This window comes from Somniosus microcephalus, unplaced genomic scaffold (assembly GCF_052327205.1).
Source record: "Somniosus microcephalus isolate GS21.2 unplaced genomic scaffold, FLI_Smic_1.0 unresolved_chr1, whole genome shotgun sequence".
NCBI lineage: Eukaryota > Metazoa > Chordata > Chondrichthyes > Squaliformes > Somniosidae > Somniosus > Somniosus microcephalus.
Genome location: NW_028225179.1, coordinates 12,854,060 through 12,878,213, shown reverse-complemented (window position 1 = coordinate 12,878,213; position 24,154 = coordinate 12,854,060). Strand labels below are relative to the sequence as shown.

Genomic DNA, 24,154 nt, shown 5'->3' with positions numbered 1-24,154 from the left:
AACAGAAGAGCGGGCATTGTAATCGGCCGCCTATTATAGAAACAGTCCGATTTATGTTGGCATCGCTTTCTTAAGCATTGAAAATCAGGCCTGTCTTTAATGGAATGGGTCGTGGTCAGTTGTTAATCACTCTGGGTCTGTTTACACCGGGAGTGCTCACAGTCCCGGATCATTCTGTGTCTGTTTAAAATGGCAGAGCTCACAGTCCCGGATCATTCCGTTTTTTTTAACGTTGAGCGATTTCAGCTTTCATGACTGAGGTGTTGAGTTTAACTAAATGTGTCGGGGCTCGTCCGGGATTTGAACCCGGGACCTCTCGCATTTTAAGCCACAGAAACTCCCGAAGCGAGAATCATACCCCTAGACCAACGAGCCGCCGATGTTATGTTTCAAGTTGCATTGCGATTCCCTGCGCTGGTGCAAACCCAGCTCGCAGAAGTCCTGTTCATTCAGTTAAAATATGTTTATCTTTTCCTCAATCCGTTTCTTTTTGGCGAGCATTTTAATTGAATCTGATCACAATTCTCCCCATAAAAAAAGGTACAGCCGCATCAGTGGCCGCGTGGCCTAATGGATAAGGCGTCTGACTTCGGTTGCGAGGTATTTCAGTTATCAGACGATTGCAGGTTCGAGTCCTGCCGCGGTCGTTCAATTAACTCGGCGACACTTTTTCTGTTCTGAATCTGGCTTCAAACCGACCATTTTTGACAGTCCCTCAACTGAAGCAGCGGAAGGCCTTTTGCTTACATTATGCTGATTGTACATTTTCAACATTGTAGATCTGTGTGCATGGGCAGGATAAGAGGTGAAGTGGACTTTCTTTCAGGGTATTTCTGCTTAGATGCAAAAACCAGGAAATGGAATGGCTGAGAGCAGTGCATGGTTGAGACGAGGTGGCCGAGAGGTTGAGGCGATGGACTGTTAATCGAGAATGCGGATCCCATCCTCGTCGTTATTACGTTTGATACTGGTCCCCTTTCCGAGCTTTTAACTGAAAATTGCCTAAAATAAACTTTCAAATGCAATTTCGTCAGAATCGCCCTGGTGCTCCTGGTCTGTGCCCCATGCATTACTCATATCTTGTTAAAATTAAAAGAGACCACTGCAATTCTTCAACATCTTGAATGAATGTGGAGCAGTGATCGTGATTCGGAGATTGTCGAACTCCTCCTTTCTTCTGCTGAGATTGTCACCGAATGAAAGGTTAGCGGGACCAGAGGCAAATGTTTAGGGAGCAGAAACATAAATTTCTCCTTTAGGAGGCAATGTAATTTCAAAAATATTTATCAACCTTAATGAAGAGATTTTCTGTTTTAGTGTCTTTGGTTGAGAGCTAAATAATGGGCGAGAAATCCTCGTTCTTTTCGGCATACTCTCATGGGATCAGAGGGCCCGGTTTAACGTCTTACCAGCAAGACGGGGGCACCAACAGTGCAGCACTACCTCAGTACTGCACTGGAGTGTCAGCCTGGATTATGTGCTCAAGTCTCTGGAGTGCTGCTTGACTTTGCTGCCGCTGAGCCACGGCTGACACCTACACTCAGTTCATTTGGCTGGAGAGAAATGACGGAGATAAATGGAAAAATTATAATGGAGTAAACCTTCAATTTGTCGTCCAGCAGAAGAGCGGGCATTGTAATCGGCCGCCTATTTTAGAAACAGTCCGATTTATGTTGCCATCGATTTCATAAGCATTGAAAATCAGGCCTGTCTTTAATGGAATGGGTCGTGGTCAGTTGTTAATCACTCTGGGTCTGTTTACACCGGGAGTGCTCACAGTCCCGGATCATTCTGTGTCTGTTTAAAATGGCAGAGCTCACAGTCCCGGATCATTCCGTTTTGTTTAACGTAGAGCGATTTCAGCTTTCATCACTGAGGTGTTGAGTTTAACTAAATGTGTCGGGGCTTGTCCGGGATTTGAACCCGGGACCTCTCGCATTTATAAGCCACAGAAATTCCCTAAGCGAGAATCATACCCCTAGACCAACGAGCCGCCGATGTTATGTTTCAAGTTGCATTGCGATTCCCTGCGCTGGTGCAAACCCAGCTCGCAGAAGTCCTGTTCATTCAGTTAAAATATGTTTATCTTTTCCTCAATCCGTTTCTTTTTGGCGAGCATTTTAATTGAATCTGATCACAATTCTCCCCATAAAAAGAGGTACAACCGCATCAGTGGCCGCGTGGCGTAATGGATAAGGCGTCTGACTTCGGTTGCGAGGTATTTCAGTTATCAGACGATTGCAGGTTCGAGCCTTGCCGCGGTCGTTCAATTAACTCGGCGACACTTTTTCTGTTCTGAATCTGGCTTCAAACCGACCATTTTTGACAGTCCCTCAACTGAAGCAGCGGAAGGCCTTTTGCTTACATTATGCTGATTGTACATTTTCAACATTTTTGATCTGTGTGCATGGGCAGGATAAGAGGTGAAGTGGACTTTCTTTCAGGGTATTTCTGCTTAGATGCAAAAACCAGGAAATGGAATGGCTGAGAGCAGTGCATGGTTGAGACGAGGTGGCCGAGAGGTTGAGGCGATGGACTGTTAATCGAGAATGCGGATCCCAACCTCGTCGTTATTACGTTTGATACTGGTCCCCTTTCCGAGCTTGTAACTGAAAATTGCCTAAAATAAACTTTCAAATGCAATTTCGTCAGAATCGCCCTGGTGCTCCTGGTCTGTGCCCCATGCATTACTCATATCTTGTTAAAATTAAAAGAGACCACTGCTATTCTTCAACATCTTGAATGAATGTGGAGCAGTGATCGCGATTCGGAGATTGTCGAACTCCTCCTTTCTTCTGCTGAGATTGTCACCGAATGAAAGATTAGCGGGACCAGAGGCAAATGTTTAGGGAGCAGAAACATAAATTTCTCCTTTAGGAGGCAATGTAATTTCAAAAATATTTATCAACCTTAATGAAGAGATTTTCTGTTTTAGTGTCTTTGGTTGAGAGCTAAATAATGGGCGAGAAATCCTCGTCTTTTCGGCATACTCTCATGGGATCAGAGGGCCCGGTTTAACGTCTTACCAGCAAGACGGGGGCACCAACAGTGCAGCACTACCTCAGTACTGCACTGGAGTGTCAGCCTGGATTATGTGCTCAAGTCTCTGGAGTGCTGCTTGACTTTGCTGCCGCTGAGCCACGGCTGACACATACACTCAGTTCATTTGGCTGGAGAGAAATGACGGAGATAAATGGAAAAATTATAATGGAGTAAACCTTCAATTTGTCGTCCAGCAGAAGAGCGGGCATTGTAATCGGCCGCCTATTATAGAAACAGTCCGATTTATGTTGCCATCGATTTCATAAGCATTGAAAATCAGGCCTGTCTTTAATGGAATGGGTCGTGGTCAGTTGTTAATCACTCTGGGTCTGTTTACACCGGGAGTGCTCACAGTCCCGGATCATTCTGTGTCTGTTTAAAATGGCAGAGCTCACAGTCCCGGATCATTCCGTTTTTTTTAACGTAGAGCGATTTCAGCTTTCATCACTGAGGTGTTGAGTTTAACTAAATGTGTCGGGGCTCGTCCGGGATCTCTCGCATTTTAAGCCACAGAAATTCCCGAAGCGAGAATCATACCCCTAGACCAACGAGCCGCCGATGTTATGTTTCAAGTTGCATTGCGATTCCCTGCGCTGGTGCAAACCCAGCTCGCAGAAGTCCTGTTCATTCAGTTAAAATATGTTTATCTTTTCCTCAATCCGTTTCTTTTTGGCGAGCATTTTAATTGAATCTGATCACAATTGTCCCCATAAAAAGAGGTACAGCCGCATCAGTGGCCGCGTGGCCTAATGGATAAGGCGTCTGACTTCGGTTGTGAGGTATTTCAGTTATCAGACGATTGCAGGTTCGAGTCCTGTCGCGGTCGTTCAATTAACTCGGCGACACTTTTTCTGTTCTGAATCTGGCTTCAAACCGACCATTTTTGACAGTCCCTCAACTGAAGCAGCGGAAGGCCTTTTGCTTACATTATGCTGATTGTACATTTTCAACATTGTAGATCTGTGTGCATGGGCAGGATAAGAGGTGAAGTGGACTTTCTTTCAGGGTATTTCTGCTTAGATGCAAAAACCAGGAAATGGAATGGCTGAGAGCAGTGCATGGTTGAGACGAGGTGGCCGAGAGGTTGAGGCGATGGACTGTTAATCGAGAATGCGGATCCCATCCTCGTCGTTATTACGTTTGATACTGGTCCCCTTTCCGAGCTTTTAACTGAAAATTGCCTAAAATAAACTTTCAAATGCAATTTCGTCAGAATCGCCCTGGTGCTCCTGGTCTGTGCCCCATGCATTACTCATATCTTGTTAAAATTAAAAGAGACCACTGCAATTCTTCAACATCTTGAATGAATGTGGAGCAGTGATCGTGATTCGGAGATTGTCGAACTCCTCCTTTCTTCTGCTGAGATTGTCACCGAATGAAAGATTAGCGGGACCAGAGGCAAATGTTTAGGGAGCAGAAACATAAATTTCTCCTTTAGGAGGCAATGTAATTTCAAAAATATTTATCAACCTTAATGAAGAGATTTTCTGTTTTAGTGTCTTTGGTTGAGAGCTAAATAATGGGCGAGAAATCCTCGTTCTTTTCGGCATACTCTCATGGGATCGGAGGGCCCGGTTTAACGTCTTACCAGCAAGACGGGGGCACCAACAGTGCAGCACTACCTCAGTACTGCACTGGAGTGTCAGCCTGGATTATGTGCTCAAGTCTCTGGAGTGCTGCTTGACTTTGCTGCCGCTGAGCCACGGCTGACATCTACACTCAGTTCATTTGGCTGGAGAGAAATGACGGAGATAAATGGAAAAATTATAATGGAGTAAACCTTCAATTTGTCGTCCAGCAGAAGAGCGGGCATTGTAATCGGCCGCCTATTATAGAAACAGTCCGATTTATGTTGCCATCGATTTCATAAGCATTGAAAATCAGGCCTGTCTTTAATGGAATGGGTCGTGGTCAGTTGTTAATCACTCTGGGTCTGTTTACACCGGGAGTGCTCACAGTCCCGGATCATTCTGTGTCTGTTTAAAATCGCAGAGCTCACAGTCCCGGATCATTCCGTTTTTTTTTAACGTAGAGCGATTTCAGCTTTCATCACTGAGGTGTTGAGTTTAACTAAATGTGTCGGGGCTCGTCCGGGATCTCTCGCATTTTAAGCCACAGAAATTCCCGAAGCGAGAATCATACCCCTAGACCAACGAGCCGCCGATGTTATGTTTAAATTGCATTGCGATTCCCTGCGCTGGTGCAAACCCAGCTCGCAGAAGTCCTGTTCATTCAGTTAAAATATGTTTATCTTTTCCTCAATCCGTTTCTTTTTGGCGAGCATTTTAATTGAATCTGATCACAATTCTCCCCATAAAAAGAGGCACAGCCGCATCAGTGGCCGCGTGGCCTAATGGATAAGGCGTCTGACTTCGGTTGCGAGGTATTTCAGTTATCAGACGATTGCAGGTTCGAGTTCTGCCGCGGTCGTTCAATTAACTCGGCGACACTTTTTCTGTTCTGAATCTGGCTTCAAACCGACCATTTTTGACAGTCCCTCAACTGAAGCAGCGGAAGGCCTTTTGCTTACATTATGCTGATTGTACATTTTCAACATTGTAGATCTGTGTGCATGGGCAGGATAAGAGGTGAAGTGGACTTTCTTTCAGGGTATTTCTGCTTAGATGCAAAAACCAGGAAATGGAATGGCTGAGAGCAGTGCATGGTTGAGACGAGGTGGCCGATAGGTTGAGGCGATGGACTGTTAATCGAGAATGCGGATCCCATCCTCGTCGTTATTACGTTTGATACTGGTCCCCTTTCCGAGCTTTTAACTGAAAATTGCCTAAAATAAACTTTCAAATGCAATTTCGTCAGAATCGCCCTGGTGCTCCTGGTCTGTGCCCCATGCATTACTCATATCTTGTTAAAATTAAAAGAGACCACTGCAATTCTTCAACATCTTGAATCAATGTGGAGCAGTGATCGTGATTCGGAGATTGTCGAACTCCTCCTTTCTTCTGCTGAGATTGTCACCGAATGAAAGATTAGCGGGACCAGAGGCAAATGTTTAGGGAGCAGAAACATAAATTTCTCCTTTAGGAGGCAATGTAATTTCAAAAATATTTATCAACCTTAATGAAGAGATTTTCTGTTTTAGTGTCTTTGGTTGAGAGCTAAATAATGGGCGAGAAATCCTCGTTCTTTTCGGCATACTCTCATGGGATCGGAGGGCCCGGTTTAACGTCTTACCAGCAAGACGGGGGCACCAACAGTGCAGCACTACCTCAGTACTGCACTGGAGTGTCAGCCTGGATTATGTGCTCAAGTCTCTGGAGTGCTGCTTGACTTTGCTGCCGCTGAGCCACGGCTGACACCTACACTCAGTTCATTTGGCTGGAGAGAAATGACGGAGATAAATGGAAAAATTATAATGGAGTAAACCTTCAATTTGTCGTCCAGCAGAAGAGCGGGCATTGTAATCGGCCGCCTATTTTAGAAACAGTCCGATTTATGTTGCCATCGATTTCATAAGCATTGAAAATCAGGCCTGTCTTTAATGGAATGGGTCGTGGTCAGTTGTTAATCACTCTGGGTCTGTTTACACCGGGAGTGCTCACAGTCCCGGATCATTCTGTGTCTGTTTAAAATGGCAGAGCTCACAGTCCCGGATCATTCCGTTTTTTTTAACGTAGAGCGATTTCAGCTTTCATCACTGAGGTGTTGAGTTTAACTAAATGTGTCGGGGCTCGTCCGGGATTTGAACCCGGGACCTCTCGCATTTATAAGCCACAGAAATTCCCTAAGCGAGAAGCATACCCCTAGACCAACGAGCCGCCGATGTTATGTTTCAAGTTGCATTGCGATTCCCTGCGCTGGTGCAAACCCAGCTCGCAGAAGTCCGGTTCATTCAGTTAAAATATGTTTATCTTTTCCTCAATCCGTTTCTTTTTGGCTAGCATTTTAATTGAATCTGATCACAATTCTCCCCATAAAAAGAGATACAGCCGCATCAGTGGACGCGTGGCCTAATGGATAAGGCGTCTGACTGCGGTTGCGAGGTGTTTCAGTTATCAGACGATTGCAGGTTCGAGTCCTGCCGCGGTCGTTCAATTAACTCGGCGACACTTTTTCTGTTCTGAATCTGGCTTCAAACCGACCATTTTTGACAGTCCCTCAACTGAAGCAGCGGAAGGCCTTTTGCTTCCATTATGCTGATTGTACATTTTCAACATTGTAGATCTGTGTGCATGGGCAGGATAAGAGGTGAAGTGGACTTTCTTTCAGGGTATTTCTGCTTAGATGCAAAAACCAGGAAATGGAATGGCTGAGAGCAGTGCATGGTTGAGACGAGGTGGCCGAGAGGTTGAGGCGATGGACTATTAATCGAGAATGCGGATCCCATCCTCGTCGTTATTACGTTTGATACTGGTCCCCTTTCCGAGCTTTTAACTGAAAATTGCCTAAAATAAACTTTCAAATGCAATTTCGTCAGAATCGCCCTGGTGTTCCTGGTCTGTGCCCCATGCATTACTCATATCTTGTTAAAATTAAAAGAGACCACTGCAATTCTTCAACATCTTGAATGAATGTGGAGCAGTGATCGTGATTCGGAGATTGTCGAACTCCTCCTTTCTTCTGCTGAGATTGTCACCGAATGAAAGATTAGCGGGACCAGAGGCAAATGTTTAGGGAGCAGAAACATAAATTTCTCCTTTAGGAGGCAATGTAATTTCAAAAATATTTATCAACCTTAATGAAGAGATTTTCTGTTTTAGTGTCTTTGGTTGAGAGCTAAATAATGGGCGAGAAATCCTCGTTCTTTTCGGCATACTCTCATGGGATCGGAGGGCCCGGTTTAACTTCTTACCAGCAAGTCGGGGGCACCAACAGTGCAGCACTACCTCAGTACTGCACTGGAGTGTCAGCCTGGATTATGTGCTCAAGTCTCTGGAGTGCTGCTTGACTTTGCTGCCGCTGAGCCACGGCTGACACCTGCACTCAGTTCATTTGGCTGGAGAGAAATGACGGAGGTAAATGGAAAAATTATAATGGAGTAAACCTTCAATTTGTCGTCCAGCAGAAGAGCGGGCATTGTAATCGGCCGCCTATTATAGAAACAGTCCGATTTATGTTGCCATCGATTTCATAAGCATTGAAAATCAGGCCTGTCTTTAATGGAATGGGTCGTGGTCAGTTGTTAATCACTCTGGGTCTGTTTACACCGGGAGTGCTCACAGTCCCGGATCATTCTGTGTCTGTTTAAAATGGCAGAGCTCACAGTCCCGGATCATTCCGTTTTTTTTAACGTAGAGCGATTTCAGCTTTCATCACTGAGGTGTTGAGTTTAACTAAATGTGTCGGGGCTCGTCCGGGATTTGAACCCGGGACCTCTCGCATTTTAAGCCACAGAAATTCCCGAAGCGCGAATCATACCCCTAGACCAACGAGCCGCCGATGTTATGTTTCAAGTTGCATTGCGATTCCCTGCGCTGGTGCAAACCCAGCTCGCAGAAGTCCTGTTCATTCAGTTAAAGTATGTTTATCTTTTCCTCAATCCGTTTCTTTTTGGCGAGCATTTTAATTGAATCTGATCACAATTCTCCCCATAAAAAGAGGTACAGCCGCATCAGTGGCCGCGTGGCCTAATGGATAAGGCGTCTGACTTCGGTTGCGAGGTATTTCAGTTATCAGACGATTGCAGGTTCGAGTCCTGCCGCGGTCGTTCAATTAACTCGACGACACTTTTTCTGTTCTGAATCTGGCTTCAAACCGACCATTTTTGACAGTCCCTCAACTGAAGCAGCGGAAGGCCTTTTGCTTACACTATGCTGATTGTACATTTTCAACATTGTAGATCTGTGTGCATGGGCAGGATAAGAGGTGAAGTGGACTTTCTTTCAGGGTATTTCTGCTTAGATGCAAAAACCAGGAAATGGAATGGCTGAGAGCAGTGCATGGTTGAGACGAGGTGGCCGAGAGGTTGAGGCGATGGACTGTTAATCGAGAATGCGGATCCCAACCTCGTCGTTATTACGTTTGATACTGGTCCCCTTTCCGAGCTTTTAACTGAAAATTGCCTAAAATAAACTTTCAAATGCAATTTCGTCAGAATCGCCCTGGTGCTCCTGGTCTGTGCCCCATGCATTACTCATATCTTGTTAAAATTAAAAGAGACCACTGCTATTCTTCAACATCTTGAATGAATGTGGAGCAGTGATCGTGATTCGGAGATTGTCGAACTCCTCCTTTCTTCTGCTGAGATTGTCACCGAATGAAAGATTAGCGGGACCAGAGGCAAATGTTTAGGGAGCAGAAACATAAATTTCTCCTTTAGGAGGCAATGTAATTTCAAAAATATTTATCAACCTAAATGAAGAGATTTTCTGTTTTAGTGTCTTTGGTTGAGAGCTAAATAATGGGCGAGAAATCCTCGTTCTTTTCGGCATACTCTCATGGGATCGGAGGGCCCGGTTTAACGTCTTACCAGCAAGACGGGGGCACCAACAGTGCAGCACTACGTCAGTACTGCACTGGAGTGTCAGCCTGGATTATGTGCTCAAGTCTCTGGAGTGCTGCTTGACTTTGCTGCCGCTGAGCCACGGCTGACATCTACACTCAGTTCATTTGGCTGGAGAGAAATGACGGAGATAAATGGAAAAATTATAATGGAGTAAACCTTCAATTTGTCGTCCAGCAGAAGAGCGGGCATTGTAATCGGCCGCCTATTATAGAAACAGTCCGATTTATGTTGCCATCGATTTCATAAGCATTGAAAATCAGGCCTGTCTTTAATGGAATGGGTCGTGGTCAGTTCTTAATCACTCTGGGTCTGTTTACACCGGGAGTGCTCACAGTCCCGGATCATTCTGTGTCTGTTTAAAATCGCAGAGCTCACAGTCCCGGATCATTCCGTTTTTTTTAACGTAGAGCGATTTCAGCTTTCATCACTGAGGTGTTGAGTTTAACTAAATGTGTCGGGGCTCGTCCGGGATTTGAACCCGGGACCTCTCGCATTTTAAGCCACAGAAATTCCCGAAGCGAGAATCATACCCCTAGACCAACGAGCCGCCGATGTTATGTTTCAAGTTGCATTGCGATTCCCTACGCTGGTGCAAACCCAGCTCGCAGAAGTCCTGTTCATTCACTTAAAATATGTTTATATTTTCCTCAATCCGTTTCTTTTTGGCGAGCATTTTAATTGAATCTGATCACAATTCTCCCCATACACAGAGGTACAGCCGCATCAGTGGCCGCGTGGCCTAATGGATAAGGCGTCTGACTTCGGTTGCGAGGTATTTCAGTTATCAGATGATTGCACGTTCGAGCCTTGCCGCGATCGTTCAATTGACTCGGCGACACTTTTTCTGTTCTGAATCTGGCTTCAAACCGACCATTTTTGACATTCCCTCAACTGAAGCAGCGGAAGGCCTTTTGCTTACATTATGCTGATTGTACATTTTCAACATTTTTGATCTGTGTGCATGGGCAGGATAAGAGGTGAAGTGGACTTTCTTTCAGGGTATTTCTGCTTAGATGCAAAAACCAGGAAATGGAATGGCTGAGAGCAGTGCATGGTTGAGACGAGGTGGCCGAGAGGTTGAGGCGATGGACTGTTAATCGAGAATGCGGATCCCATCCTCGTCGTTATTACGTTTGATACTGGTCCCCTTTCCGAGCTTTTAACTGAAAATTGCCTAAAATAAACTTTCAAATGCAATTTCGTCAGAATCGCCCTGGTGCTCCTGGTCTGTGCCCCATGCATTACTCATATCTTGTTAAAATTAAAAGAGACCACTGCAATTCTTCAACATCTTGAATGAATGTGGAGCAGTGATCGTGATTCGGAGATTGTCGAACTCCTCCTTTCTTCTGCTGAGATTGTCACCGAATGAAAGATTAGCGGGACCAGAGGCAAATGTTTAGGGAGCAGAAACATAAATTTCTCCTTTAGGAGGCAATGTAATTTCAAAAATATTTATCAACCTTAATGAAGAGATTTTCTGTTTTAGTGTCTTTGGTTGAGAGCTAAATAATGGGCGAGAAATCCTCGTTCTTTTCGGCATACTCTCATGGGATCGGAGGGCCCGTTTTAACGTCTTACCAGCAAGACGGGGGCACCAACAGTGCAGCACTACCTCAGTACTGCACTGGAGTGTCAGCCTGGATTATGTGCTCAAGTCTCTGGAGTGCTGCTTGACTTTGCTGCCGCTGAGCCACGGCTGACACCTGCACTCAGTTCATTTGGCTGGAGAGAAATGACGGAGATAAATGGAAAAATTATAATCGAGTAAACCTTCAATTTGTCGTCCAGCAGAAGAGCGGGCATTGTAATCGGCCGCCTATTATAGAAACAGTCCGATTTATGTTGCCATCGATTTCATAAGCATTGAAAATCAGGCCTGTCTTTAATGGAATGGGTCGTGGTCAGTTGTTAATCACTCTGGGTCTGTTTACACCGGGAGTGCTCACAGTCCCGGATCATTCTGTGTCTGTTTAAAATGGCAGAGCTCACAGTCCCGGATCATTCCGTTTTTTTTAACGTAGAGCGATTTCAGCTTTCATCACTGAGGTGTTGAGTTTAACTAAATGTGTCGGGGCTCGTCCGGGATTTGAACCGGGACCTCTCGCATTTTAAGCCACAGAAATTCCCGAAGCGAGAATCATACCCCTAGACCAACGAGCCGCCGATGTTATGTTTCAAGTTGCATTGCGATTCCCTGCGCTGGTGCAAACCCAGCTCGCAGAAGTCCGTTCATTCAGTTAAAATATGTTTATCTTTTCCTCAATCCGTTTCTTTTTGGCGAGCATTTTAATTGAACCTGATCACAATTCTCCCCATAAAAAGAGGTATAGCCGCATCAGTGGCCGCGTGGCCTAATGGATAAGGCGTCTGACTTCGATTGCGAGGTATTTCAATTATCAAGACGATTGCAGGTTCGACTCCTGCCGCGGTCGTTCAATTAACTCGGCGACAATTTTTCTGTTCTGAATCTGGCTTCAAACCGACCATTTTTGACAGTCCCTCAACTGAAGCAGCGGAAGGCCTTTTGCTTACATTATGCTGATTGTACATTTTCAACATTGTAGATCTGTGTGCATGGGCAGGATAAGAGGTGAAGTGGACTTTCTTTCAGGGTATTTCTGCTTAGATGCAAAAACCAGGAAATGGAATGGCTGAGAGCAGTGCATGGTTGAGACGAGGTGGCCGAGAGGTTGAGGCGATGGACTGTTAATCGAGAATGCGGATCCCATCCTCGTCGTTATTACGTTTGATACTGGTCCCCTTTCCGAGCTTTTAACTGAAAATTGCCTAAAATAAACTTTCAAATGCAATTTCGTCAGAATCGCCCTGGTGCTCCTGGTCTGTGCCCCATGCATTACTCATATCTTGTTAAAATTAAAAGAGACCACTGCAATTCTTCAACATCTTGAATGAATGTGGAGCAGTGATCGTGATTCGGAGATTGTCGAACTCCTCCTTTCTTCTGCTGAGATTGTCACCGAATGAAAGATTAGCGGGACCAGAGGCAAATGTTTAGGGAGCAGAAACATAAATTTCTCCTTTAGGAGGCAATGTAATTTCAAAAATATTTATCAACCTTAATGAAGAGATTTTCTGTTTTAGTGTCTTTGGTTGAGAGCTAAATAAAGGGCGAGAAATCCTCGTTCTTTTCGGCATACTCTCATGGGATCGGAGGGCCCGGTTTAACGTCTTACCAGCAAGACGGGGGCACCAACAGTGCAGCACTACCTCAGTACTGCACTGGAGTGTCAGCCTGGATTATGTGCTCAAGTCTCTGGAGTGCTGCTTGACTTTGCTGCCGCTGAGCCACGGCTGACACCTACACTCAGTTCATTTGGCTGGAGAGAAATGACGGAGATAAATGGAAAAATTATAATGGAGTAAACCTTCAATTTGTCGTCCAGCAGAAGAGCGGGCATTGTAATCGGCCGCCTATTATAGAAACAGTCCGATTTATGTTGCCATCGATTTCATAAGCATTGAAAATCAGGCCTGTCTTTAATGGAATGGGTCGTGGTCAGTTGTTAATCACTCTGGGTCTGTTTACACCGGGAGTGCTCACAGTCCCGGATCATTCTGTGTCTGTTTAAAATGGCAGAGCTCACAGTCCCGGATCATTCCGTTTTTTTTTAACGTAGAGCGATTTCAGCTTTCATCACTGAGGTGTTGAGTTTAACTAAATGTGTCGGGGCTCGTCCAGGATTTGAACCCGGGACCTCTCGCATTTTAAGCCACAGAAATTCCCTAAGCGAGAATCATACCCCTAGATCAACGAGCCGACGATGTTATGCTTCAAGTTGCATTGCGATTCCCTGCGCTGGTGCAAACCCAGCTCGCAGAAGTCCTGTTCATTCAGTTAAAATATGTTTATCTTTTCCTCAATCCGTTTCTTTTTGGCGAGCATTTTAATTGAATCTGATCACAATTCTCCCCATAAAAAGAGGTACAGCCGCATCAGTGGCCGCGTGGCCTAATGGCTAAGGCGTCTGACTTCGGTTGCGAGGTATTTCAGTTATCAGACGATTGCAGGTTCGAGTCCTGCCGCGGTCGTTCAATTAACTCGGCGACACTTTTTCTGTTCTGAATCTGGCTTCAAACCGACCATTTTTGACAGTCCCTCAACTGAAGCAGCGGAAGGCCTTTTGCTTACATTAAGCTGATTGTACATTTTCAACATTGTAGATCTGTGTGCATGGGCAGGATAAGAGGTGAAGTGGACTTTCTTTCAGGGTATTTCTGCTTAGATGCAAAAACCAGGAAATGGAATGACTGAGAGCAGTGCATGGTTGAGACGAGGTGGCCGAGAGGTTGAGGCGATGGACTGTTAATCGAGAATGCGGATCCCATCCTCGTCGTTATTACGTTTGATACTGGTCCCCTTTCCGTGCTTTTAACTGAAAATTGCCTAAAATAAACTTTCAAATGCAATTTCGTCAGAATCGCCATGGTGCTCCTGGTCTGTGCCCCATGCATTACTCATATCTTGTTAAAATTAAAAGAGACCACTGCAATTCTTCAACATCTTGAATGAATGTGGAGCAGTGATCATGATTCGGAGATTGTCGAACTCCTCCTTTCTTCTGCTGAGATTGTCACCGAATGAAAGATTAGCGGGACCAGAGGCAAATGTTTAGGGAGCAGAAACATAAATTTCTCCTTTAGGAGGCAATGTAATTTCAAAAATATTTATCAACCTTAATGAAGAGATTTTCTGTTTTAGTGTCTTTGGTTGAGAGCTAAATAATGGGCGAGAAATCCTCGTTCTTTTCGGCATACTCTCATGGGATCGGAGGGCCCGGTTTAACGTCTTACCAGCAAGACGGGGGCACCAACAGTGCAGCACTACCTCAGTACTGCACTGGAGTGTCAGCCTGGATTATGTGCTCAAGTCTCTGGAGTGCTGCTTGACTTTGCTGCCGCTGAGCCACTGCTGACACCTACACTCAGTTCATTTGGCTGGAGAGAAATGACGGAGATAAATGGAAAAATTATAATGGAGTAAACCTTCAATTTGTCGTCCAGCAGAAGAGCGGGCATTGTAATCGGCCGCCTATTATAGAAACAGTCCGATTTATGTTGCCATCGATTTCATAAGCATTGAAAATCAGGCCTGTCTTTAATGGAATGGGTCGTGGTCAGTTGTTAATCACTCTGGGTCTGTTTACACCGGGTGTGCTCACAGTCCCGGATCATTCTGTGTCTGTTTAAAATGGCAGAGCTCACAGTCCCGGATCATTCCGTTTTTTTTAACGTAGAGCGATTTCAGCTTTCATCACTGAGGTGTTGAGTTTAACTAAATGTGTCGGGGCTCGTCCGGGATTTGAACCCGGGACCTCTCGCATTTTAAGCCACAGAAATTCCCTAAGCGAGAATCATACCCCTAGATCAACGAGCCGCCGATGTTATGCTTCAAGTTGCATTGCGATTCCCTGCGCTGGTGCAAACCCAGCTCGCAGAAGTCCTGTTCATTCAGTTAAAATATGTTTATCTTTTCCTCAATCCGTTTCTTTTTGGCGAGCATTTTAATTGAATCTGCTCACAATTCTCCCCATAAAAAGAGGTATAGCCGCATCAGTGGCCGCGTGGCCTAATGGATAAGGCGTCTGACTTCGGTTGCGAGGTATTTCAGTTATCAGACGATTGCAGGTTCGAGTCCTGCCGCGGTCGTTCAATTAACTCGGCGACACTTTTTCTGTTCTGAATCTGGCTTCAAACCGACCATTTTTGACAGTCCCTCAACTGAAGCAGCGGAAGGCCTTTTGCTTACATTAAGCTGATTGTACATTTTCAACATTGTAGATCTGTGTGCATGGGCAGGATAAGAGGTGAAGTGGACTTTCTTTCAGGGTATTTCTGCTTAGATGCAAAAACCAGGAAATGGAATGACTGAGAGCAGTGCATGGTTGAGACGAGGTGGCCGAGAGGTTGAGGCGATGGACTGTTAATCGAGAATGCGGATCCCATCCTCGTCGTTATTACGTTTGATACTGGTCCCCTTTCCGTGCTTTTAACTGAAAATTGCCTAAAATAAACTTTCAAATGCAATTTCGTCAGAATCGCCCTGGTGCTCCTGGTCTGTGCCCCATGCATTACTCATATCTTGTTAAAATTAAAAGAGACCACTGCAATTCTTCAACATCTTGAATGAATGTGGAGCAGTGATCATGATTCGGAGATTGTCGAACTCCTCCTTTCTTCTGCTGAGATTGTCACCGAATGAAAGATTAGCGGGACCAGAGGCAAATGTTTAGGGAGCAGAAACATAAATTTCTCCTTTAGGAGGCAATGTAATTTCAAAAATATTTATCAACCTTAATGAAGAGATTTTCTGTTTTAGTGTCTTTGGTTGAGAGCTAAATAATGGGCGAGAAATCCTCGTTCTTTTCGGCATACTCTCATGGGATCGGAGAGCCCGGTTTAACGTCTTACCAGCAAGACGGGGGCACCAACAGTGCAGCACTACCTCAGTACTGCACTGGAGTGTCAGCCTGGATTATGTGCTCAAGTCTCTGGAGTGCTGCTTGACTTTGCTGCCGCTGAGCCACTGCTGACACCTACACTCAGTTCATTTGGCTGGAGAGAAATGACGGAGATAAATGGAAAAATTATAATGGAGTAAACCTTCAATTTGTCGTCCAGCAGAAGAGCGGGCATTGTAATCGGCCGCCTATTATAGAAACAGTCCGATTTATGTTGCCATCGATTTCATAAGCATTGAAAATCAGGCCTGTCTTTAATGGAATGGGTCGTGGTCAGTTGTTAATCACTCTGGGTCTGTTTACACCGGGTGTGCTCACAGTCCCGGATCATTCTGTGTCTTTTTAAAATGGCAGAGCTCACAGTCCCGGATCATTCCGTTTTTTTTAACGTAGAGCGATTTCAGCTTTCATCACTGAGGTGTTGAGTTTAACTAAATGTGTCGGGGCTCGTCCGGGATTTGAACCCCGGACCTCTCGCATTTTAAGCCACAGAAATTCCCTAAGCGAGAATCATACCACTAGATCAACGAGCCGCCGATGTTATGCTTCAAGTTGCATTGCGATTCCCTGCGCTGGTGCAAACCCAGCTCGCAGAAGTCCTGTTCATTCAGTTAAAATATGTTTATCTTTTCCTCAATCCGTTTCTTTTTGGCGAGCATTTTAATTGAATCTGCTCACAATTCTCCCCATAAAAAGAGGTACAGCCGCATCAGTGGCCGCGTGGCCTAATGGATAAGGCGTCTGACTTCGGTTGCGAGGTATTTCAGTTATCAGACGATTGCAGGTTCGAGTCCTGCCGCGGTCGTTCAATTAACTCGGCGACATTTTTTCTGTTCTGAATCTGGCTTCAAACCGACCATTTTTGACAGTCCCTCAACTGAAGCAGCGGAAGGCCTTTTGCTTACATTAAGCTGATTGTACATTTTCAACATTGTAGATCTGTGTGCATGGGCAGGATAAGAGGTGAAGTGGACTTTCTTTCAGGGTATTTCTGCATGGATGCAAAAACCAGGAAGTGGAATGACTGAGAGCAGTGCATGGTTGAGACGAGGTGGCCGAGAGGTTGAGGCGATGGACTGTTAATCGAGAATGCGGATCCCATCCTCGTCGTTATTACGTTTGATACTGGTCCCCTTTCCGAGCTTTTAACTGAAAATTGCCTAAAATAAACTTTCAAATGCAATTTCGTCAGAATCGCCCTGGTGCTCCTGGTCTGTGCCCCATGCATTACTCATATCTTGTTAAAATTAAAAGAGACCACTGCAATTCTTCAACATCTTGAATGAATGTGGAGCAGTGATCATGATTCGGAGATTGTCGAACTCCTCCTTTCTTCTGCTGAGATTGTCACCGAATGAAAGATTAGCGGGACCAGAGGCAAATGTTTAGGGAGCAGAAACATAAATTTCTCCTTTAGGAGGGAATGTAATTTCAAAAATATTTATCAACCTTAATGAAGAGATTTTCTGTTTTAGTGTCTTTGGTTGAGAGCTAAATAATGGGCGAGAAATCCTCGTTCTTTTCGGCATACTCTCATGGGATCGGAGGGCCCGGTTTAACGTCTTACCAGCAAGACGGGGGCACCAACAGTGCAGCACTACCTCAGTACTGCACTGGAGTGTCAGCCTGGATTATGTGCTCAATCTCTGGAGTGCTGCTTGACTTTGCTGCCGCTGAGCCACGGCTGACACCTACACTCAGTTCATTTGGCTGGAGAGAAATGACGGAGATAAATGGAAAAATTATAATGGAGTAAACCTTCAATTTGTCGTCCAGCAGAAGAGCGGGCATTGTAATCGGCCGCCTATTATAGAAACAGTCCGATTTATGTTGCCATCGATTTCATAAGCATTGAAAATCAGGCCTGTCTTTAATGGAATGGGTCGTGGTCAGTTGTTAATCACTCTGGGTCTGTTTACACCGGGAGTGCTCACAGTCCCGGATCATTCTGTGTCTGTTTAAAATGGCAGAGCTCACAGTCCCGGATCATTCCGTTTTTTTTAACGTAGAGCGATTTCAGCTTTCATCACTGAGGTGTTGAGTTTAACTAAATGTGTCGGGGCTACGTCCGGGATTTGAACCCGGGACCTCTCGCATTTTAAGCCACAGAAATTCCCTAAGCGAGAATCATACCCCTAGATCAACGAGCCGCCGATGTTATGCTTCAAGTTGCATTGCGATTCCCTGCGCTGGTGCAAACCCAGCTCGCAGAAGTCCTGTTCATTCAGTTAAAATATGTTTATCTTTTCCTCAATCCGTTTCTTTTTGGCGAGCATTTTATTTGAATCTAATCACAATTCTCCCCATAAAAAGAGGTACAGCCGCATCAGTGGCCGCGTGGCCTAATGGATAAGGCGTCTGACTTCGGTTGCGAGGTATTTCAGTTATCAGACGATTGCAGGTTCGAGTCCTGCCGCGGTCGTTCAATTAACTCGGCGACACTTTTTCTGTTCTGAATCTGGCTTCAAACCGACCATTTTTGACAGTCCCTCAACTGAAGCAGCGGAAGGCCTTTTGCTTACATTAAGCTGATTGTACATTTTCAACATTGTAGATCTGTGTGCATGGGCAGGATAAGAGGTGAAGTGGACTTTCTTTCAGGATATTTCTGCTTAGATGCAAAAACCAGGAAATGGAATGGCTGAGAGCAGTGCATGGTTGAGACGAGGTGGCCGAGAGGTTGAGGCGATGGACTGTTAATCGAGAATGCGGATCCCATCCTCGTCGTTATTACGTTTGATACTGGTCCCCTTTCCGAGCTTTTAACTGAAAATTGCCTAAAATAAACTTTCAAATGCAATTTCGTCAGAATCGCCCTGGTGCTCCTGGTCTGTGCCCCATGCATTACTCATATCTTGTTAAAATTAAAAGAGACCACTGCAATTCTTCAACATCTTGAATGAATGTGGAGCAGTGATCGTGATTCGGAGATTGTCGAACTCCTCCTTTCTTCTGCTGAGATTGTCACCGAATGAAAGATTAGCGGGACCAGAGGCAAATGTTTAGGGAGCAGAAACATAAATTTCTCCTTTAGGAGGCAATGTAATTTCAAAAATATTTATCAACCTTAATGAAGAGATTTTCTGTTTTAGTGTCTTTGGTTGAGAGCTAAATAATGGGCGAGAAATCCTCGTTCTTTTCGGCATACTCTCATGGGATCGGAGGGCCCGGTTTAACGTCTTACCAGCAAGACGGGGGCACCAACAGTGCAGCACTACCTCAGTACTGCACTGGAGTGTCAGCCTGGATTATGTGCTCAATCTCTGGAGTGCTGCTTGACTTTGCTGCCGCTGAGCCACGGCTGACACCTACACTCAGTTCATTTGGCTGGAGAGAAATGACGGAGATAAATGGAAAAATTATAATGGAGTAAACCTTCAATTTGTCGTCCAGCAGAAGAGCGGGCATTGTAATCGGCCGCCTATTATAGAAACAGTCCGATTTATGTTGCCATCGATTTCATAAGCATTGAAAATCAGGCCTGTCTTTAATGGAATGGGTCGTGGTCAGTTGTTAATCACTCTGGGTCTGTTTAAACCGGGAGTGCTCACAGTCCCGGATCATTCTGTGTCTGTTTAAAATGGCAGAGCTCACAGTCCCGGATCATTCCGTTTTTTTTAACGTAGAGCGATTTCAGCTTTCATCACTGAGGTGTTGAGTTTAACTAAATGTGTCGGGGCTCGTCCAGGATTTGAACCCGGGACCTCTCGCATTTTAAGCCACAGAAATTCCCTAAGCGAGAATCATACCCCTAGACCAACGAGCCGCCGATGTTATGTTTCAAGTTGCATTGCGATTCCCTGCGCTGGTGCAAACCCAGCTCGCAGAAGTCCTGTTCATTCAGTGAAAATATGTTTATCTTTTCCTCAATCCGTTTCTTTTTGGCGAGCATTTTAATTGAACCTGATCACAATTCTCCCCATAAAAAGTGGTACAGCCGCATCAGTGGCCCCTTGGCCTAATGGATAAGGCGTCTGACTTCGGTTGCGAGGTATTTCAATTATCAGACGATTGCAGGTTCGAGTCCTGCCGCGGTCGTTCAATTAACTCGGCGACACTTTTTCTGTTCTGAATCTGGCTTCAAACCGACCATTTTTGACAGTCCCTCAACTGAAGCAGCGGAAGGCCTTTTGCTTACATTATGCTGATTGTACATTTTCAACATTGTAGATCTCTGTGCATGGGCAGGATAAGAGGTGAAGTGGACTTTCTTTCAGGGTATTTCTGCTTAGATGCAAAAACCAGGAAATGGAATGGCTGAGAGCAGTGCATGGTTGAGACGAGGTGGCCGAGAGGTTGAGGCGATGGACTGTTAATCGAGAATGCGGATCCCATCCTCGTCGTTATTAAGTTTGATACTGGTCCGCTTTCCGAGCTTTTAACTGAAAATTGCCTAAAATAAACTTTCAAATGCAATTTCGTCAGAATCGCCCTGGTGCTCCTGGTCTGTGCCCCATGCATTACTCATATCTTGTTAAAATTAAAAGAGACCACTGCAATTCTTCAACATCTTGAATGAATGTGGAGCAGTGATCGTGATTCGGAGATTGTCGAACTCCTCCTTTCTTCTGCTGAGATTGTCACCGAATGAAAGATTAGCGGGACCAGAGGCAAATGTTTAGGGAGCAGAAACATAAATTTCTCCTTTAGGAGGCAATGTAATTTCAAAAATATTTATCAACCTTAATGAAGAGATTTTCTGTTTTAGTGTCTTTGGTTGAGAGCTAAATAATGGGCGAGAAATCCTCGTTCTTTTCGGCATACTCTCATGGGATCGGAGGGCCCGGTTTAACGTCTTACCAGCAAGACGGGGGCACCAACAGTGCAGCACTACCTCAGTACTGCACTGGAGTGTCAGCCTGGATTATGTGCTCAATCTCTGGAGTGCTGCTTGACTTTGCTGCCGCTGAGCCACGGCTGACACCTACACTCAGTTCATTTGGCTGGAGAGAAATGACGGAGATAAATGGAAAAATTATAATGGAGTAAACCTTCAATTTGTCGTCCAGCAGAAGAGCGGGCATTGTAATCGGCCGCCTATTATAGAAACAGTCCGATTTATGTTGCCATCGATTTCATAAGCATTGAAAATCAGGCCTGTCTTTAATGGAATGGGTCGTGGTCAGTTGTTAATCATTCTGTGTCTGTTTAAAATGGCAGAGCTCACAGTCCCGGATCATTCCGTTTTTTTTAACGTAGAGCGATTTCAGCTTTCATCACTGAGGTGTTGAGTTTAACTAAATGTGTCGGGGCTCGTCCGGGATTTGAACCCGGGACCTCTCGCATTTTAAGCCACAGAAATTCCCTAAGCGAGAATCATACCCCTAGATCAACGAGCCGCCGATGTTATGCTTCAAGTTGCATTGCGATTCCCTGCGCTGGTGCAAACCCAGCTCGCAGAAGTCCTGTTCATTCAGTTAAAATATGTTTATCTTTTCCTCAATCCGTTTCTTTTTGGCGAGCATTTTAATTGAATCTGATCACAATTCTCCCCATAAAAAGAGATCCAGCCGCATCAGTGGCCGCGTGGCCTAATGGATAAGGCGTCTGACTTCGGTTTCGAGGTATTTCAGTTATCAGACGATTGCAGGTTCGAGTCCTGCCGCGGTCGTTCAATTAACTCAGCGACACTTTTTCTGTTCTGAATCTGGCTTCAAACCGACCATTTTTGACAGTCCCTCAACTGAAGCAGCGGAAGGCCTTTTGCTTACATTAAGCTGATTGTACATTTTCAACATTGTAGATCTGTGTGCATGGGCAGGATAAGAGGTGAAGTGGACTTTCTTTCAGGGTATTTCTGCTTAGATGCAAAAACCAGGAAATGGAATGGCTGAGAGCAGTGCATGGTTGAGACGAGGCGGCCGAGAGGTTGAGGCGATGGACTGTTAATCGAGAATGCGGATCCCATCCTCGTCGTTATTACGTTTGATACTGGTCCCCTTTCCGAGCTTTTAACTGAAAATTGCCTAAAATAAACTTTCAAATGCAATTTCGTCAGAATCGCCCTGGTGCTCCTGGTCTGTGCCCCATGCATTACTCATATCTTGTTAAAATTAAAAGAGACCACTGCAATTCTTCAACATCTTGAATGAATGTGGAGCAGTGATCGTGATTCGGAGATTGTCGAACTCCTCCTTTCTTCTGCTGAGATTGTCACCGAATGAAAGATTAGCGGGACCAGAGGCAAATGTTTAGGGGCAGAAACATAAATTTCTCCTTTAGGAGGCAATGTAATTTCAAAAATATTTATCAACCTTAATGAAGAGATTTTCTGTTTTAGTGTCTTTGGTTGAGAGCTAAATAATGGGCGAGAAATCCTCGTTCTTTTCGGCATACTCTCATGGGATCGGAGGGCCCGGTTTAACGTCTTTCCAGCAAGACGGGGGCAACAACAGTGCAGCACTACCTCAGTACTGCACTGGAGTGTCAGCCTGGATTATGTGCTCAAGTCTCTGGAGTGCTGCTTGACTTTGCTGCCGCTGAGCCACGGCTGATACCTACACTCAGTTCATTTGGCTGGAGAGAAATGACGGAGATAAATGGAAAAATTATAATGGAGTAAACCTTCAATTTGTCGTCCAGCAGAAGAGCGGGCATTGTAATCGGCCGCCTATTATAGAAACAGTCCGATTTATGTTGCCATCGATTTCATAAGCATTGAAAATCAGGCCTGTCTTTAATGGAATGGGTCGTGGTCAGTTGTTAATCACTCTGGGTCTGTTTAAACCGGGAGTGCTCACAGTCCCGGATCATTCTGTGTCTGTTTAAAATGGCAGAGCTCACAGTCCCGGATCATTCCGTTTTTTTTAACGTAGAGCGATTTCAGCTTTCATCACTGAGGTGTTGAGTTTAACTAAATGTGTCGGGGCTCGTCCAGGATTTGAACCCGGGACCTCTCGCATTTTAAGCCACAGAAATTCCCTAAGCGAGAATCATACCCCTAGACCAACGAGCCGCCGATTTTATGTTTCAAGTTGCATTGCGATTCCCTGCGCTGGTGCAAACCCAGCTCGCAGAAGTCCTGTTCATTCAGTTAAATATGTTTATCTTTTCCTCAATCCGTTTCTTTTTGGCGAGCATTTTAATTGAATCTGATCACAATTCTCCCCATAAAAAGAGGTAAGCCGCATCAGTGGCCGCGTGGCCTAATGGATAAAGCGTCTGACTTCGGTTACGAGGTATTTCAGTTATCTAGATGATTACAGGTTCGAGTCCTGCCGCGGTCGTTCAATTAAATCGGCGACACTTTTTCTGTTCTGAATCTGGCTTCAAACCGACCATTTTTGACAGTCCCTCAACTGAAGCAGCGGAAGGCCTTTTGCTTACATTATGCTGATTGTACATTTTCAACATTGTAGATCTGTGTGCATGGGCAGGATAAGAGGTGAAGTGGACTTTCTTTCAGGGTATTTCTGCTTAGATGCAAATAACAGGAAAAGGAATGGCTGAGAGCAGTGCATGGTTGAGACGAGGTGGCCGAGAGGTTGAGGCGATGGACTGTTAATCGAGAATGCGGATCCCATCCTCGTCGTTATTACGTTTGATACTGGTCCCCTTTCCGAGCTTTTAATTGAAAATTGCCTAAAATAAACATTCAAATGCAATTTCGTCAGAATCGCCCTGGTGCTCCTGGTCTGTGCCCCATGCATTACTCATATCTTGTTAAAATTAAAAGAGACCACTGCAATTCTTCAACATCTTGAATGAATGTGGAGCAGTGGTCGTGATTCGGAGATTGTCGAACTCCTCCTTTCTTCTGCTGAGATTGTCACCGATTGCAAGATTAGCGGGACCAGAGGCAAATGTTTAGGGAGCAGAAACATAAATTTCTCCTTTAGGAGGCAATGTAATTTCAAAAATATTTATCAACCTGAATGAAGAGATTTTCTGTTTTAGTGTCTTTGGTTGAGAGCGAAATAATGGGCGAGAAATCCTCGTTCTTTTCGGCATACTCTCATGGGATCGGAGGGCCCGGCTTAACGTCTTACCTGCAAGACGGGGGCACCAACAGTGCAGCACTACCTCAGTACTGCACTGGAGTGTCAGCCTGGATTATGTGCTCAATCTCTGGAGTGCTGCTTGACTTTGCTGCCGCTGAGCCACGGCTGACACCTACACTCAGTTCATTTGGCTGGAGATAAATGGAAAAATTAAAATGGAGTAAACC

The 24,154-nt window shown here is 45.0% G+C and overlaps 15 non-coding genes across 15 annotated transcripts; 7 read left to right on the top strand and 8 right to left on the bottom strand.

The window, feature by feature from the left end:
* Nucleotides 1-285: 285 nt before the first annotated feature.
* On the bottom strand, nucleotides 286-375 carry trnap-cgg (transfer RNA proline (anticodon CGG)). Its single transcript is given in 2 exon segments — nucleotides 286-321; nucleotides 340-375. It is a non-coding gene; the product is annotated as a tRNA-Pro (tRNA).
* A 181-nt stretch (nucleotides 376-556) lies between these two features.
* trnar-ucg (transfer RNA arginine (anticodon UCG)) lies at nucleotides 557-647 on the top strand. The gene is given in 2 exon segments: nucleotides 557-593; nucleotides 612-647. It is a non-coding gene; the product is annotated as a tRNA-Arg (tRNA).
* Nucleotides 648-1,902: 1,255 nt separating this feature from the next.
* Nucleotides 1,903-1,993, bottom strand: trnap-agg (transfer RNA proline (anticodon AGG)). Its single transcript is given in 2 exon segments — nucleotides 1,903-1,938; nucleotides 1,958-1,993. It is a non-coding gene; the product is annotated as a tRNA-Pro (tRNA).
* Nucleotides 1,994-6,999: 5,006 nt separating this feature from the next.
* Nucleotides 7,000-7,090, top strand: trnar-gcg (transfer RNA arginine (anticodon GCG)). The gene is given in 2 exon segments: nucleotides 7,000-7,036; nucleotides 7,055-7,090. It is a non-coding gene; the product is annotated as a tRNA-Arg (tRNA).
* Nucleotides 7,091-8,616: 1,526 nt separating this feature from the next.
* Nucleotides 8,617-8,707, top strand: trnar-ucg (transfer RNA arginine (anticodon UCG)). Its single transcript is given in 2 exon segments — nucleotides 8,617-8,653; nucleotides 8,672-8,707. It is a non-coding gene; the product is annotated as a tRNA-Arg (tRNA).
* Nucleotides 8,708-9,962: 1,255 nt separating this feature from the next.
* trnap-cgg (transfer RNA proline (anticodon CGG)) lies at nucleotides 9,963-10,052 on the bottom strand. The gene is given in 2 exon segments: nucleotides 9,963-9,998; nucleotides 10,017-10,052. It is a non-coding gene; the product is annotated as a tRNA-Pro (tRNA).
* A 4,761-nt stretch (nucleotides 10,053-14,813) lies between these two features.
* Nucleotides 14,814-14,903, bottom strand: trnap-agg (transfer RNA proline (anticodon AGG)). Its single transcript is given in 2 exon segments — nucleotides 14,814-14,849; nucleotides 14,868-14,903. It is a non-coding gene; the product is annotated as a tRNA-Pro (tRNA).
* A 181-nt stretch (nucleotides 14,904-15,084) lies between these two features.
* trnar-ucg (transfer RNA arginine (anticodon UCG)) lies at nucleotides 15,085-15,175 on the top strand. The gene is given in 2 exon segments: nucleotides 15,085-15,121; nucleotides 15,140-15,175. It is a non-coding gene; the product is annotated as a tRNA-Arg (tRNA).
* A 1,255-nt stretch (nucleotides 15,176-16,430) lies between these two features.
* trnap-agg (transfer RNA proline (anticodon AGG)) lies at nucleotides 16,431-16,520 on the bottom strand. The gene is given in 2 exon segments: nucleotides 16,431-16,466; nucleotides 16,485-16,520. It is a non-coding gene; the product is annotated as a tRNA-Pro (tRNA).
* A 181-nt stretch (nucleotides 16,521-16,701) lies between these two features.
* trnar-ucg (transfer RNA arginine (anticodon UCG)) lies at nucleotides 16,702-16,792 on the top strand. Its single transcript is given in 2 exon segments — nucleotides 16,702-16,738; nucleotides 16,757-16,792. It is a non-coding gene; the product is annotated as a tRNA-Arg (tRNA).
* A 1,526-nt stretch (nucleotides 16,793-18,318) lies between these two features.
* trnar-ucg (transfer RNA arginine (anticodon UCG)) lies at nucleotides 18,319-18,409 on the top strand. Its single transcript is given in 2 exon segments — nucleotides 18,319-18,355; nucleotides 18,374-18,409. It is a non-coding gene; the product is annotated as a tRNA-Arg (tRNA).
* Nucleotides 18,410-19,663: 1,254 nt separating this feature from the next.
* On the bottom strand, nucleotides 19,664-19,753 carry trnap-agg (transfer RNA proline (anticodon AGG)). The gene is given in 2 exon segments: nucleotides 19,664-19,699; nucleotides 19,718-19,753. It is a non-coding gene; the product is annotated as a tRNA-Pro (tRNA).
* Nucleotides 19,754-21,236: 1,483 nt separating this feature from the next.
* On the bottom strand, nucleotides 21,237-21,326 carry trnap-agg (transfer RNA proline (anticodon AGG)). The gene is given in 2 exon segments: nucleotides 21,237-21,272; nucleotides 21,291-21,326. It is a non-coding gene; the product is annotated as a tRNA-Pro (tRNA).
* Nucleotides 21,327-21,507: 181 nt separating this feature from the next.
* On the top strand, nucleotides 21,508-21,598 carry trnar-ucg (transfer RNA arginine (anticodon UCG)). The gene is given in 2 exon segments: nucleotides 21,508-21,544; nucleotides 21,563-21,598. It is a non-coding gene; the product is annotated as a tRNA-Arg (tRNA).
* A 1,254-nt stretch (nucleotides 21,599-22,852) lies between these two features.
* Nucleotides 22,853-22,942, bottom strand: trnap-agg (transfer RNA proline (anticodon AGG)). The gene is given in 2 exon segments: nucleotides 22,853-22,888; nucleotides 22,907-22,942. It is a non-coding gene; the product is annotated as a tRNA-Pro (tRNA).
* Nucleotides 22,943-24,154: the final 1,212 nt, after the last annotated feature.